The sequence below is a fragment of the Bubalus bubalis genome, chromosome 11, assembly GCF_019923935.1.
Source record: "Bubalus bubalis isolate 160015118507 breed Murrah chromosome 11, NDDB_SH_1, whole genome shotgun sequence".
Taxonomy (NCBI): Eukaryota; Metazoa; Chordata; class Mammalia; order Artiodactyla; family Bovidae; genus Bubalus; species Bubalus bubalis.
Genome location: NC_059167.1, coordinates 55,824,272 through 55,841,959, shown reverse-complemented (window position 1 = coordinate 55,841,959; position 17,688 = coordinate 55,824,272). Strand labels below are relative to the sequence as shown.

General features: G+C 41.3%; 1 protein-coding gene across 7 annotated transcripts in view; it reads right to left on the bottom strand.

Moving 5' to 3' along the window:
* Nucleotides 1–17,688, bottom strand: part of TLN2 (talin 2) — a 502,016-nt gene that overhangs the window by 186,981 nt on the left and 297,347 nt on the right. The window lies entirely within an intron of this gene.

The following is a 17,688-nucleotide window of genomic DNA, read 5'->3' as shown; positions in this document are numbered from 1 at the left end:
TGACCACAGGAAAAACCATAGCCTTGACTAGATGGACCTTTGTTGGCAAAGTAATGCCTCTGCTTTTCAATATGCTATGTAGGTTGGTCATAGCTTTCCACCCAAGGAGTAAGCGTCTTTTAATTTCATGGCTGCAGTCATCATCTGCAGTGATTTTGGAGCCCAGAAAAATAAAGTCTGACACTGTTTCCACTGTTTCCCCATCTATTTCCCATGAAGTGATGGGACCGGATGCCATGATCTTCATTTTCTGAATGTTGAGCTTTAAGCCAACTTTTTGACTCTCCACTTTTACTTTCATCTAGAGGCTTTATAGTTCCTCTTCACTTTCTGCCATAAGGGTGGTGTCATCTGCATATCTGAGGTTATTGATATTTCTCCCAGCAATCTTGACTCCAGCTTGTGCTTCTTCCAGTCCAGCGTTTCTCATGATGTACTCTGCATAGAAGTTAAATAAGCAGGGTGACAATATACAGCCTTGACGTCCTCCTTTTCCTATTTGGAACCAGTCTGTTGTTCCATGTCCAGTTCTAACTGTTGCTTCCTAACCTGCATACACGTTTCTCAAGAGGCAGGTCAGGTGGTCTGGTATTCCCATCTCTTTCAGAATTTTCCACAGTTTATTGTGATCCACACAGTCAAAGGCTTTGGCATAGTCAATAAAGCAAAAATAGATGTTTTTCTGGAACTCTCTTGCTTTTTCCATGATCCAGCAGATGTTGGCAATTTGATCTCTGGTTCCTCTGACTTCTAAAACCAACTTGAATATCAGGAAGTTCGCAGTTCACGTTTTGCTGAAGCCTGGCTTGGAGAATTTTGAGCATTACTTTACTAGCATGTGAGATGAGTGCAATTGTGCAGTAGTTTGAGCATTCTTTGGCATTGCCTTTCTTTGGGATTGGAATGAAAACTGACCTTTTCCAGTCCTGTGGCCACTGCTGAGTTTTCCAAATTTGCTGGCATATTGAGTGCAGCACTTTCACAGAGTCATCTTTCAGGATTTGGAATAGCTCAACTGAAATCCCATCACCTCCACTAGCTTTGTTCATAGTGATGCTTTCTAAGGCCCACTTGACTTCACATTCCAGGATGTCTGGCTCTAGGTCAGTGATCACACCATCGTGATTATCTGCGTCATGAAGATCTTTTTTTGTACAGTTCTTCTGTATATTCTTGCCACCTCTTATTAATATCTTCTGCTTCTGTTAGGTCCATACCATTTCTGTCCTTTATTGAGCTCATCTTTGCATGAAATGTTCCGTTGGTATCTCTAATTTTCTTGAACAGATCTCTAGTCTTTCCCATTCTGTTGTTTTCCTCTATTTCTTTGCATTGATCGCTGAGGAAGGCTTTCTTATCTCTTCTTGCTATTCTTTGGAACTCTGCATTCAGATGCTTATATCTTGCCTTTTCTCCTTTGCTTTTCGCTTCTCTTCTTTTCACAGCTATTTGTAAGGCCTCCCCAGACAGCCATTTTGCTTTTTTGCATTTCTTTTCCATGGGGATGGTCTTGATCCCTGTCTCCTGTACAATGTCACAAACTTCAGTCCATAGTTCATCAGGCACTCTATCAGATCTAGGCCCTTAAAAATATAACTAGAATAAATTAAATGAGTAATTATGGTAGTTGTTACAAATCAAGATTTTTTAGCATAAAATAAATAGAGCAAAAGAAGTTAAATGAAATCTTGCACTCTTTCATTTGAATGCAAATACTGACCTGAATGTTGATTCACTTTTCTTTTTCTGAAAACCTTTTCTAGTTCTGTCCACTGCAGAGGCTAAGGGCAAGGATAACTGGGTTGAGATGAGCACCCTAGTGGATTAGCCAGACGGTCTTCAATGTCAGTTCCACTAAAAAGAATCCTTGGAGAAATGACTGATTCTAGCTTTGGGACAGGAGATGTATGAAATGTTCCTGGGGCTTCCTGTGCCTGAGGATCAAGTGAGTGACGTGAAAGTTACTCAGTCGTGTCCGACTCTTTGCAATCCTGTGGACTGTACAGTCCACAGGATTCTCCAGGCCAGAATACTGGAGTGGGTAGCCGTTCCCTTCTCCAAGGGATCTTCCCAACCCCAGGGTCTCCTGCATTGCAGTCAAGGAAATTATCAAAATGACAACGGACTGACATCAAGGGATAACCAATCAGACAGGACTGAGCACACACTCCCACAACACACGAACATGATTTTTAAAACCTCATACAAAAGAAGAGAAAATAGAACAATGAACCCACTGCCCAGACTCAACAATTATAACTCATGACTCATCTACTTGCTTATCCACATTACATCTAATGGATGATTTTGAGGCAAAGCCCAGACATCATATAATTATTTTTATGTGAGGGGCAATTTGAGTGTCAGAAAGAATGAAGACCGCAATGGGTCAAAACACAGGTGTGTAAAATTCAATAACGATTCTTAGGAATAATCATTGATCACCTTAAGAGGTTACTAGGGCACAAGTTCATACTGAAAATTGATAAAGGAAAAGAAACAAAGCTAATAAATGCAGAAGGAATAATAGAAGTCCAAAATGATCATTTTACAACTCTACGTGGAATAGTCAATAGATCTAAACAAGCATGAGTGGCTGCTAAAACCAGTGACAAGTCAATGGGGGACTTTATAATAGATGGATGTCTGATCCAAACCAAATGATCAATTTTAGCATTAATGAAAGTGGGATAACCACACAACACATGCCTTCTGACTGATAAACCAGTAAGTATACAGTTTCACCTAGAAGTATTCTTGGCAATAGAGAAAAAAAAACAAGTAAATATATAACTGAATATGAATTTCTTTAAGAATCCAGATATAAATATAAGCTTAGCAAAAAAACCTCATAATAGTTTAAAAAAAGAGAGAAACATGGTAAGTGATACTACCAGGATACTATGAGCCAAATCCCATCATGGTAAATACTATAAAAATAACCCAGGTTTTTCACAAATAAATGGCTTGCGGGTAGAGGTAAAAAATTTGCCACACAAACAGATTAAGAGAGTTTTAAGAAATGTATTTATGGGGTGTCACTGGTGGCTCAGTGGTGAAGAATCTGCCTGCCAATGCAGGAGACACAAGTTCAGTCCTTGTCTAGGAAGATCCCACATGCTAAGGAACAACTAAGCTTGTACACCACAACTACTGAGCCTGTGCTCCAGAGCCTTGGAGCCACAACTACTGAGCCCATGTGCTGTAATTACTGAAGCCTGCACAACCTAGAGCCCCAGCTCTACAGCAAGAAAAGCCCAGGCACAGCAACTAGAGAGTAGCCCCTCTCACAGCAACTAGAGAAAGCCTGTGCAGCAATGAAGACCCAGCACAACCAAAACTAAATAATTATTTAAAAGAAGAACTGAAATCCGTTAGTATAGAAAGAAAGAAGAAATGTATTATAAAACCACAGTAACACAGACAGTGTAGTACTGACATTAGAATAGAACTGAGAAGCCAGAAATTAACCCTTGCCTTTACAGACAACTGATTTTCAACAAGAGTGCTAAGACGCTTCAATGGGAAAATAACAGTCTTTTTAACAAATGGTGCTGTGACTAGATATCCACATGCGAAACAATGAAGTTGGACCTCTTAACTCACATGACACATAAAAATTAACTCCAGAACTTCCCTGGTGGTCCAGTGGTTAAGAATCTACCTGCCAGGGCAGGGGACAGGGGTTCAATCCCCGGTCTGGGAAGATTCCACATGCAGTGTGGCAACTAAGCCCATGTGCCACAGCTACTGAAGCCCATGAGCTCCAGGGCCTGTGCTCCACAAGAGAAGCCATTGCAATAAAAATCAGCACACGGCAGCTAGGGAGTAGCCCCTGCTGGCCGTAACTAGAGAAAGCCCATGCGCCGCAATGAAGACCCAGGGCAGCCAAAAACACATAAATAAATGAATAATAACTTAAAAAAAAAAAAGATTGCTATAAAAAATGAACTCCAAATGGATTACTGACCTAAATGTAAGGGTTAAAATTTTAACTCTTAGAAGAAAAAGGAGTAAATTTTTATGACCCTGGGTTAGGCAAAGGCTTTTAAGATACAATACTAAAGGTACATGCAGCAAATGAAAAAAAGTCAAGCGGACTAAATAAAAATCTGAAAAACTGAACCACAAGAGAAATCACTGAAAAAAAGTGAAAGGCAACCCACATCCTGGGAGAAAAGAAGTGCAAATTATGTATCTGATAACTACTTGTATGGAATCTCTTGCAACTAATGATTTTTTAAAAAACAATTAAAATGGTCATAGGGTCTGAACAGTCACTTCTCTAAAGAAGATATAGAAATAGTCAAAAAGTGTGTGAAAATATTCTCGACACCAGCATCCATCAGGGAAACACAAAGAAAATCAATATTCAAACACAATATCACACCAGTGCATACCCAGTAGGACTCTACAATTAAAAAAGACAGGTCATAAGGAGTGTTGGCGGGGGTATGGAGGAATGGGAACCTTCACACATTGCTGGTGGGGATGTAAAATGACACAGCTGTTGTGGAAAATGATTTGGTAGTTTCTCAAAACATTAAACAACAATTCCACTCCTAGGCATATATCAAGGAAAAGTAAAAACATATGTCCACATAAACATCTGTACATGAACGTTCATCGCAGTATTATTTGTAATAGCCAAAAGATGGAAACAACTCAAATTTCCATCAACTGATGAATGGATGAAAAAAATGTAGTTGAGCCGTACAGTGTAACTTTATTTGGCAATAAAAAATGTATTCAGTATGATACATGCCATAACATGGAAGCACTATGCTAAGTGAAAGAAGTTCATGGCAAAAGACTGCAAATTGTTATGTTTCTGTTTATATGAAATGTCTAGAAAAGGCAAATCTATAGAGGCAAATAGGATTAGAGGTTGCAGAGGTTGGGGAATGGAGAGGGGGATCAGGGGAGTGACTGCTAAAGGACACAGGGCTTATTTTAGGAGGGATACAAACATTCTAAAATCAGGTTGTGGTGATTAGGTTGCACAACCTTGTGAATACACTAAAACGTGCTGAAATGTAAATGGGTCAGTTGGATGGTATGTAAGCCCCATCTCAATAAAGCTGCTCTTCAGAAAAGAAAAACATCAACCACTTTAGGCCTTGTTTGGCTCGTCATACAAACCAAGTATAAAATGACATTTTAAATACCATGTGGGGAGAATTTAACACAAACTGGATATTAGATGTCATTAAAGAATTGCTGCTAATTTTGTTTGGCATCAGGATGCATTTGCAGTTAGGCGGGATTTTAATTATTTAAAAATCCTGTAATTGTCAGGAAAACATATTTAAGTATTGACATGTGAAATGGTATGCTGTCTTGGATTTGCTTTCAATCACACTAGCCAGAAAAAGGGGCAAGGGACTTCCCTGGTGGTCCAGTGGTTCGGAATCCACTTTGCAATGCAGGGGACACGGGTTCCAACCCAAGTTAGGGAGCTAGGATCCCACATGCCAAGAGGCGCCTAAGCCCCAGCACCACAACTTCTGAGCCCACACACCATAACTAGAGAGTGTGTGCAACTGAAAGAAGGATCTGAATGACCCAACAAAGATCCTGCATGCCGCAGCTAAGACCCGGTACAGCCAAATAAATGAATAAACAAAAAAATATCTTAAGAACGGGTCAAGTTAAGGTTCTGGCTATATTAAGACTTGAATCATGATGCCTCTTCAACCTGTAAACTGCATTTGTAGAAAAAAAATTCTGAATACATTTTCTGGAAGGTTGGGGAACTAGGTTTGAGCACCAGCAGAATACTCAAACCTAATCAAGAGACCCCACGTCAGTCCACAGGAAGGAACCTAGAGAGCAACTAGGCGGCGGCACCTTAGATGCTGTGACTGTTGTTAAGCAGCTTTGGGGACAAAAAAGGGCTGATTGAGAGAAGACTGGAAGACATCAATGTCACAGAAGAGGAAGCTGCGTCACAGAGAGGTCAGGAGACTTGGCTGAGGTCACAGCAGCAGAGAGCCTCTGACCTCCAGTTCAAGAGCGGATGCATGTGGACCCAGGGCTGTTCCAAGCTCCCCTTGGAGCACATGAACAATGATAACCAGGAAGCATCATGGTGGGCCACTGCTGTGAGTCTCTGGACAGCAGCTCCCACAGTATCAACAAAGGAGACCTGGCAAAGGTTACCTAAAGCGCCCAAAAAAGGGGCCCATGCCAACCCCCTCACAAGAATGACTGTTACTAGAAGAACACCAGATGGTGACTTGTTGGTCATTTATGGTGAGAAAGTTCTGTGTGGCAACAAGCTGCCCTCGACTCAGACTCTGCAAACTAACGCTCCCGTTCTTTGGTAGGAAGAGAAAACAACTTCTAGAAGCTTGCACTGGAGGTGTGACCCCTGATGTTGCAAGAGTCAATTTTGGGGTAGTGTACTGTAAAGCACGGGCTTCCCTGATGGTTCACATAGTAAAGAATCTGCCTGCAATGCAGGAGACCCAGGTTCAATCCCTGGGCTGGGAAGATCCCCTAGAGAAGGGATAGGCTACCCACTCCAGTATTCTTGCCTGGAGAATTCCATGGACAGAGGAGCCTGGTGGGCTACAGTCCATGGGATCACAAAGAGTTGGACATGACTGAGAGACCAACACTTCACTTACTGTATTTTCAAATATGAACTGAGGGAGCATGCGTGTGTGCGTGCATGTGTGGGGGATGTATTCTTCCCCAGTAAATCAACAGCATGCACAGTGTCAGCAGGAAGCCAGAAAGAGCAGGCAGCCTGCCATCATCGCTGCCTGCCAGTGCACAGGGGAGCAGTTCCAGCTCAGTTGTTTTTTTTTTTTTTTGATTACCAGACCCAAGTATGGAAGGTTCCTAAGCGTACATGTGAAATCTGTTGGCCTTCTCTGAGAAAATGGGTCAGATGGTCAAATCTGATTGGAAAATTTTCTCCTAATTAAGCAAGCACTGGCCAAGCCAAGTCCTACCCACTGCCTCCTGAAATATTCCCACCTTAAAAGGGCAGCCTGCAAACCCTCTGCCAGCCTCGTATGTATCATCTTTTCTGAGTGCAGTAGTAACACTGATTACTAATACAGCAGACTAGTCAGAGTTCCTCTCACACTCTCAGATCCACGGGAGGCTGAAATCTGCAGCCAAAAGACTCTTCTCTCATGAGCTCTACTTTTGCTCTGGCTGAGTCAGTTGTCTTTCTTCTCCCGTTTGTATTGATCTGCATTTATTCTTCAATCTCACTGCTGGCTGTGTATCACATAATTATGCAATAAACCAAAGTAGCCCCTAACCAGGGGCTAAAACAGTCCCTGGAACAGTACAAAAGAGAGCTTACTGAATGCTTCCTAACAGTAAATATTTACAAAAAGTTATTAGATATAAATAAGACATGTGAACTACTAAACAGAAAAAAAAAACATTAAAATTTAAAAATAGTCTGTCCTCAGATTGCTTCATAATTGTCTTTATATTCTCTTATAGATGACGTGGTATATCCAACAAAGATAATGAAGAGCCCTATCCAGGTGACCCACACGAGGAAAAAAAGTTGGTCCTGTATCAAAAGACTGGGAAATCAATGCCTAGGTTGAAAGTTAAAATACAGGGTTTCAGAGAGGTAGAAGCATAGATTCTACACTTTAAATGATTTTGGGGGATGATCCAAGAAACAGTAAACCATGTTCATAGGGGGTTTTCCACTACCAACAGCTGTCATTTATTGAAACGCAAATACTGTTTCAGGGGTTTTACATGCATAAATAGATTAAACTCTAACAAAATTCTTGGAAGAAAATATTTCAACATTCCAGTTTTTTTATACATGGAACAGGAGGCTCAGTGATTCTAAGGAAGTTACCCACAATCATAGCCAACAACTTAAGCCTCATCTGTGGGCTCTAGAGACCATGCTCTTAGCCACTTAGCACTCTGGTCTCTCCATGTTACCCTTTGGTCAAAAGACATACCATATGCTAGGTATTTGAGAACCTTGGGACAAAGAAACAGAAACACCAAATCAGATAATGGCAACAATGACCATAGTGGTGGCAGTCAATTTTATAGAGATGCCAAGAGGCAATGAATAAGGGAAGGGGAATTTAATAAACACATCTTGGGGAGAAGGGTCTGGAGTCAAATCCAGACACTCACTTAAAACTTCATTTTCATATATCAAATGTAAGCTGCTTCTATAAGTAATTCCAAAAGAGGCATTCTAAAGATGTTCTCTGGTCTCAAAAAAAGTGCACAAGTACATGGGAGGCAGCATGGTTTGGGAAATGGTAACTGCTTCTCACCTGTCCCAGAACTCTCATCTTGAAATTGCACCATCAGAGGCAACTCCTACCTCTCTTAGCTGGTCTTACACCTGGGAAGCATTTAAGATTCCCACCTAGGAATGGTGCTGCTCATATGAAAACAATGGCTGCCCTCTCATTCCTGGGGAAGGGGGGCAACTATATGAACATAAAGCAGTGAAGAGGGCTTCCCTGGTGGCTCAGTGGATAAGCATCCGCCTCCCAATGCAGGGGACACAGGTTCAATCCCTAGTCTGGGAAGATCCCACGTGCCTCAGAGCAAACTAAGCCTGCAAGCCAAAACTACCCATGAGCCCTAGAGCCCGGGCTCCTCAACAAGAGAAGCTACTGCACCCTGCAACGAAGAGTAGCCCCTGCTCTCTAGAGCTAGAGAAAGCCCACATGCAAATGAAGACAAATTGCAGCCAGAGTTTAAAAAAAAAAAACAAAAAACAAAAAACGGGCAGCAACAAGTCTACCAGCACACAGTGGAGCTCTAAAGAGGAGAAGAGACAATGGCATAGAGGTGCAGCAGAGACAGTGTCACTCAGGGATACTAGAGCACCCAGGTTTCCTGAACCCAGCCTTTATGCCGAATCACCAAATGACGAATAATATTTCAAATTTGGTATCACGTAAAGTTTCAAAGTGTGGTCCAAGGACCAGCAGCATCAGTACCACCTGAAAACATATAACACGTGCCAAGTTTTTAGGCTTTGTGCCAAACCCACTGAATAAGAGCCTCTGAGGTAAGACCCACTGGATGAGCCTGCCATATGTTAAAGGCGGAGGACCCACTGGTCTAGTGGGCCGAAAGCTTAAATGATGGAATTGGATACACTGGATTTAAATCTTGGGTTTAAATCCAGACTCAAAGAGGAAAATGTGACTTAAGAATATTGGTCAAGTCCTGGTTAATTTGAAGTGATGAAGTAGGTGGAAGAAAACACTGGTTGAGTTGGAAAATAGTTACAGTGGCAAAAAAGGAGAGAGTGAAGATCACACAGGGAATGCACAGGCAAGGCGCTGAGGCCCTGTCTCAGTCACACGGCAGTTCTGTGCTCCTGAACCAAACCCAGTGCCCTTCAGTGTAAAGGTGGGAAATCCCACCGAGGCTCACAGATAGCCTAGGGTTAGATACATGCAGAGGTTCCTGGTTTGAAAGTTATGGAGTCTGAAAGTCATTAGGGAGGGAGACAGCAACCTTAGGAGGCTGAAGCTAGGAGGAAACAGTGAAGGCAACATTGACTGGTCATCACCACCCCAGACTGACGGGAGCACTCCCGGCTGTCAGGAGCGTGGGACAAAAAACCCTCTTGCACTGTTGGTGGGAATGGAAACTGATTACAGCCACTATGTAAGACAGTATGGAGATTCCTATAACAAACTAGGAATAAAACTACGATGTAACTGAACAACAGCACTCCTGGGCATATACCCTGAGAAAACCATAACTGAAAAAGACTCATGTATCTCAGTGTTCACTGCAGCACTATTTACAATAGCTAGGACATGGAAGCAACCTAAATGTCCATTGACAGATGAATGGATAAAGAAGCTGTGGTGCATTTTTACAATGGAATATTTCTCAGCTACTAAAAGGACCACATTTGAGTCAGTGCTAATGAGGTGGATGGACCTAGAACCTGTTAAACAGAGTGAAGTAAGTCAGAAAGAGAAAAACAAATACTGTATACTAATGCATATATATGGAATCTAGAAAGATGGTACTGATGAGCCTATCTGCAGGGCAGCAGTGGAGACGCAGACACAGAGAGCAGGTTTATGGACACCGGGTGGGGAAGGAGAGGGAGGGAAAAATGGAGAGAGTAGATGGAAACATATACACTACCATAGGTAAAATAGACAGCCAGTGGGAATTTGCTGTGTGACTCAGGGAGCTCAAACCAGGCTCTGTGACAACCTAGAGGGATGGGATGGGAGGCAGGTTCAAGAGGGAGGGGCATATCTATATCTATGGTTGGTTTATGCTGATGAATGGCAGGAACCAACACAATATTGGAAAGCACTTATTCTTCAGTTAAAAATAAAAATAAATAAATACAATGGCATAATCTCCAAAAAAAATTTAAAAAGCCAACCAGAGGAACCAGTGCATGGGCAGTGGAGAGGAAGAGGGGGTAAGACAGAGCTGGGGAGAAACAAAGGCGAAACTCTTGCTTTACTGTGGGTTTGAAAACAGAATCCACAGCCAAATTATTCTGACAAAAGCACACACAGAAGGCCAACTACAAAGCAGGAATATGTGTTTGAACAGATGCCAAGAGAAAAACTGACTTAAGACTTCGTACTGTGTCAAAGGCTTTGTTTGTTGACAGTAGAATTATCTTGAGTTTGTGGGGGAAAATCTCGAGGTCCTCTCTAAAGCCTTCCTCAGAGACTCATACCCCGGCTGCAGTGTTTTCTCAGTGAAGCACTCCTAAGGAACACGGTAACAGGACGAGGGTGAAACCAAGAAGGAGGGCGGTTCCCCCTGCCTGCCTGCACCCAACCACTGGACCACTTCTCCCCGAGGCATCCAGGGTCACGGAAACTTTGAGCCTGACCTCCAAGGTCTCTTAATTTTTTCCTTACTACATGGTATATATCCAGCCTCTGTGATTACAAGCTTTTATCACCTCTCACACAGACTACAGCAACTATCCTTTTTAAAGACATTAACTGTGGAAACACGAAGTATAAAGTAAACACCTCAACTTATATACCAATCATCAAGGATAAATACACGTTACCATATCGTCATATTCGCTTTATGATTGCTACTTCTCTGCTTTAAAGAACAAATTACAGATTTCGCTGAAGTCCCACACCATCCTTCTTTCTCACCCTATAGGTAGTCATTTTCCTGAAGGTAATTTCCATGCATGGTTGATTATGTTCCTACCTCTCCTTGTGTCTATAAACAATACATTCTGTTTCTCTTTGTATTTTTAAATTCAACAGATTCATCTTATAAAATATCATTTCCTCTGTGCTCTGGTGTCTTCATACATTAAAATGTGTGCCCATCTGAGAGGCATGAAAAAGCTATATCCTTATTGATTTTGCATTCTAGATTGCTTACGAGGCTGAATATCTTTCCCTATCTTTACAAGTAAGTTGAATTTCCTCTTCTCTCAAGTGCCTGTGCATTATCTTGATCTTTTTCCCCAGTGAGGGCGCTCAGTCACTCTGTCATAATTGACTCTTGTGATTCCCTGGACTGTAGCCAATCAGGTTCCTCTGTCCATAGGGTTTCCCAGGCCAGAATATGCCATTTCCTTCTCTAAGGGATCTTCCTGACCCAGAGATCAAACGCACATCTCCGGCCCTGGCAGGATTCTTCACCACCGAGTCATCTGGAAAGCCCCATTTGGAAAACATCTTTTGCCTACTGTTTTAACTTTCATTAAGGCAAGTTCGTCCGGAGAAGGCAATGGCACCCCACTCCAGTGCTCTTGCCTGGCAAATCCCATGGACGGAGGATCCTGGTAGGCTGCAGTCCTCGGGGTTGCTAAGAGTCAGACACTTTCACTTTTCACTTTCACACATTGGAGAAGGAAATGGCAACCCACTCCAGTGTTCTTGCCTGGAGAATCCCAGGGACGGGGGAGCCTGGTGGGCTGCCGTCTATGGCGTCGCACAGAGTCGGACACGACTGAAGCGACTTAGCAGCAGCAAGGCAAGTCCGTCAACCTTCAGAACTCTTACATCACCCTATGTTAATAATAGAGTGTTTAAATTACTATAGCTTTCTAAGAAATTGGGATTAGTTGTGAGTCTTCCATATATTTCACACATACAAACATCTATACATTTATTTTTCAGTCCTGCAGATGAATACCATGGTTGTCTGGACCTAGGTGATGATAAGCTGCTTTAATATACTGATCTTTCTTCCAGAGACTGCTTTCTCTTAACAGTTCTGATAAATTTCTTCACAGATTGAGTGAATTATCTATGTAGATAAGCCTATCACTTGCAACTGACTGTTTCATTTTTCTAATCCTGAAGTTGTTTCTTTTTCCTTTCCTTATTTCGTAACTTCTTTGTTACTTATTATCTCCCTCTACACTAGAACAAAAGTTCCATCAGAGAAGGAATGTTTTGACTGTTTTACACTGCTGTCCTCAATGTCAGAGAAGGCAATGGCACCCCACTCCAGTACTCTTGCCTGGAAAATCCCATGGGCGGAGGAGCCTGGTAGGCTGCAGTCCATGGGGTTGCTAAGAGTCGGACACGACTGAGCGACTTCACTTTCACTTTTTCTCTTTCATGCATTGGAGAAGGAAATGGCAACCCACTCCAGTGTTCTTGCCTGGAGAATCCCAGGGGCAGGAGAGCCTGGTGGGCTGATGTCTATGGGGTCACACCGAGTCGGACACGACTGAAGCGACTTAGCAGTAGCAGTAGAGCTTACCAGGTAGAAGACATGAATAAATTATTTATTGAACAATGAATTTTGCATTCCTAGAGAAACCAGTTATAACTTGCAGTTACAGATAAACAGAAGTAATGCTGGACTTTACTGATTTTTTATGAATTTTAGGTAGGACCCATATTGAGTTTAAAATTTTATTGGTCTGTATCCAGTTCAATTTTGCTATCTTGATCTGCTAGCTTCAAGGTAAGGTGAGGAATTTTTTTTCCTCTTTCTGTTCTCTGAAACAAAGTGAACCTACTTTTTGTTTTGTTTTGTTTTTGATTCATTTATTTTATATTATGAGGACTATTTCTTTTAAGATCATAGATCCATCCAGATTTTCTTATTATCCATTTTTGTCTAGATCTTCAATTTTTGGCTTCAAATTTCCATTTCATTTTCTTATGATTTTTAAAATCCTTATCTGAAGTTCTGCCCCTATAATTCATTACTAATGATTATTTTTGCCTCTTTCTTCTTTTGTTTTACTTGACCAAATCTACCAGAGATTTATACATTTTATTAATTTTTTCAGCGAGGCAGCTTCGGGTTCTGTTGATTCTCTCTGAAATTTCTATTTCATTCTCTTGACTAAAACATGTTCTTTGTATTATTTTGATCCTGCTCTACTTATCACTTCCTGAGGAAGGTACATTAAATTATTCCACTAAATTTGTGTCTCTGAAATTCCCTGTTTCTCTTGCACCCATTTTCCCAACAATAGAGCAGCTGGGGGACACTAAATAATTCTTAAATTCCTGAAAACTCTGAGAATCGTTTAGTCTCTGATTTTCATTTTTCTCAATAAGCACCTTCACTAAGGTGCTACTGAGTACAGAAATCATTAAGGGGTCTTAAGAAAGGTGAAAAAAAAAAACAAACCCCAAAACTCATAATAAGGTCCATAGTAACTACCGTATGATCCAGCAATCTCGCTCATTGGTGTGTATCCAAGGAAATTGAAATCAGGGTCTGCAACCTATGTTCATTGCAGTATTATTTGGAATAGCCAAGATAGGGAGACAACGTAAATGTCCCTTGATGGATGAATGGGTGAAGAACATGTGTGGTAGATACATACAATGAAATATTTTCCACCGTAAGAAAAAAGGAAGCCCTGCCATTTGTGACAACACAGGTGAACTCGGAGGGCAATATGCTAAGTGACATAAGCCAGACAGAGAATGACCGAAACTATATGGTACCACTTACACGCAGAGTTCTTTCTTAAGCCATTCTCACAGAAACAGAAAATAGAAAGGGTGGATGTGAGGGCTGGGGGAGAGAGGTAAACTGGGTAATACAGGTCAAAGTGTACGAAATTTACGGTAAGAATCTGGCACACAGCATTACAACTATAGTTAATAACATGGTTCAGTGTACTTAAAAGTTGCTGAGTCAATAAGCATTCTCAACACACACACACATAGAGACACACACACAATGTGAGGTAATGGATATGTTAGTTATTTTGATCTTGGTAATCATTCTATATGTATATGGATATCATATCATCAAGTTGCATACTTTAAAATATACATAGTTGTCAATTATTCGTCAATAAAGCTTTTTTTTAAAAAAAGGTCCATCGTATGCTGACTTTGAGCACAAGTGCTATACAAATTTTTTTATTTTTTTTAAAAATTTTATTTTATTTTTATTTTATTTATTTTATTTTTTTTAAAATTTTATTTTATTTTTTAAACTTTACATAATTGTATTAGTTTTGCCAAATATCAAAATGAATCCGGCACAGGTATACATGTGTTCCCCATCCTGAACCCTCCTCCCTCCCCATTCCATCCCTCTGGGTCATCCCAGTGCACCAGCCCCAAGCATCCAGTATCGTGCATCGAACCTGGACTGGCAACTCGTTTCATACATGATATTTTACATGTTTCAATGCCATTCTCCCAAATCTTCCCACCCTCTCCCTCTCTCTCAGAGTCCATAAGACTGTTCTATACATCAGTGTTTACATAATTGTATTAGTTTTGCCAAATATCAAAATGAATTAATTAATTTTATAGTTAAAAGTTAAAAAGAAAGGAATTAAAGTCATTAAACATCCCTCCATGTACCTTACCTAAAAGCTATGTGACTAAAATCTCTGCCTGGCTTTATCTTCAACCAGGCTGTGTGACAAGGCCCATCTTTTATTTTTTAACTGTGAACTGTTCAAAGCCAACAGTATATATGACAGCTAGATGGTGAAAAACAAAGACTAGCAGACGTGGTTTGTCACCAGGGTCAGCACAGGGACCCTAACCCTGAAAGGTCTCAGACTATCCAACATACAGTCAGGGAACTGTGCCCTCGCTGTTTTGCTTAAAAGGAGATGAATATTCTCAGGCAAGTTTTTACCTGTAATGTATGTGCAATAATATACACAATTAAACATCTATGTTAAATGAAAATGCCTCATTACCTAGACTAAACTTGGCCTAATTAAAGAGTAAATCAAATTAATAAGAAAAATAATTTCTATGAGGCACAATAAGCTTATTTTAATCTGGAACCTGAGTAAGGATACACATACCATTAGAGTCCTGAGCTTTACACCGTAATCTCAGAAACGAGAAAGTTGAACACAACTGCTTAACCTTGGTGACCTCACATTACTAAGAGAAGGCACGTCTTTAATGGAGTGTAGGTGCGCCCATAAGTCCCAGGAGACAATGTGTGAGCAATACCAGCATGCTGATACCACATGTAATCCACACACAAGCAGTCGGTGGTGTGATGACACTCACTGGGATGTAATAGGCACAACAGAGCAGAGGCCAAAGAATCCTGTGATCACATTTTAAAGTACTTTCCTAATCTTGCTGCATACTGGGAGACCAGTGAAGGGGGCAACTTTGCCCTCCAAGTAGACATCTGTTTGTAAAAAATGTAAATCCCAATGTGAGGAGTCAGAAGCTATCTGCAGAAAAAGTCTATGTAACCATGAACAAGCCACTTCTCCTCTCTGCTGCTTCTTCTGCATCCATAGCATAAAAATATACTGCTTGTTCAATTCACAAGAAGGCCCTGAGGATTATCTATCCAAAAGCTCCAGAGAAAAGGCATAAATAAAATGACCAGGGTAGCATCATTTCAGGTACCCAATGCAAGGCTGAATTTGGATCACCTTCTGATCAGGGCCACACAGGCTCACAGGTATGAAAGCTTAAAAACTAAATGTAAAACTTTTTGGTTCACAAATCTCTTCACTTTCTCCCATGCCTCATCAGTCACTCAAAGAAACAAAATACATTTCCTCCCTCCGGGGCTTAATTAGTTCTTTGTGCTGTCAGTTTCCGTGGCCATAATCCATAGGTTTATGATACCAAATGTATCTGAGGGACCAACTGTGAGGGCAGAATCCAGGAAGGTGAGAGTAACTAAAAGCTCATGTGCTTTTAGTTACTGGAAGGCATCTGGGGTATAAGAACAGAGAAAGGCAAATTTCCAAGACTCCTGCAGGAAGGAAGTCAGACCAACTGGATACAAGTGGCCCTGAGGAACTTGGCCAAATGACTCATTTGGAGGATGCAGAATAAAGTTAATGACAGGACCTGCTTAGAGCTAGTCTCAAACTCAAGGTTGCTATACGGAATACTGTAGGACAAAGCATCATTTTGGAAGGGCTCCTTGGGATTCATCAACCCAAGGGCAGAGGTTTTTTTTTTTAATAACAACTCAGTTTAGACCCAACAGCACATGGCCCAGGCATTCTCTGCCACCCGGAGAGACGTCTGATTTCTTTTTTACCTCAGGGCACGTGCTGGTCCCAATTACTTTCCACCAAAGCAAAAGTGAGGTCAGGGGCCAAATAAGCAGTTGTTATTGTCTCCTTTCAATACACTCAGATACAATATGATGAATGACCTACTTAATGCACCTCACATTGGTGTATCCTATAGAAAAAATGACGCCTACCCACCCCGGTCGGCATTCCTGTCAGGTCCCCACTTGCAAAGCCTCTACAAAAGCTGCACTCTACATGAGAGCATGATTTTGACCAGGTTAAGACTTCCTGTAGTGATATTTTTGGCTCAGCCAAATATTTCATTGGATCTAAGAGGAAGTGGAAGAGAGAAAGAACAAGTGGGGGAAACCAGATAAAGGAAAGAAATATTATCAGATAAAGAAAGAGACAAAATCCTTGGAGAAGCCCAGGCCAAACCAGAGGGGAAGATGACCTCTGACAAACAGCTGCCTACAAATGGTGAGGCTTGTCTGCTGGACATCTCTAGGAAACCCAGTCCCAAGGCCCATGTTCAGTGATGAATCTTAGTGATGAATCTGGAGGTTAGCTTTCTCTTGAACCCGTAAGTACTGAGCCAGAAAAATCACCCCCATCATTTCATAAAAGCAAACCAAAGACCAGATGGGTGGGAAGTGTAGAGCCAGTATTTAAAAATATATACATCACACTTTTTCAGAGCAGTGACAATTTCACTAAATTATACTAAATGATGTAAAACTCTCTCTTTTATACTCTGTTGCTCTAATACTGGAGTCTTTAAAAGAAATGCAACATGACAAAATGCTGCCCCATATGAAGAGTATTCTAAAGAGCAGAGATTTCAGAAGACGGGAAAAGCAAGTATCTCAGTTCCAGAGATAACCCGGATCAGGGGTCCCCAACCTCTGGTATTGGGTCCATGGCCTGTTAGGAACTGGGCTGCATAGCAGGAGGTGAGCGCTGAGTGAGCAAAGCTTCATCTGTATTTATAGCTGCTCCCTATGGCTGCCATTTCCGTCTGAGCTCCGTCTCCTGTCAGATCAGCAATGGCTGATTCTCATATTAAACTCTCATGCATCACAATGTAATATAATAGAAATAAAGTACACAATAAATGTAAAGTGTTTGAATCATCCTGAAGCCATCCCCTACCACTCTGTTCCTGGGAAAATTATCTTCCATGAAATTGGCCCCAGGTGCCAAAAGGCTGGGGACCACTGCCTTAGACAATAGCTTGGAGGGGTACC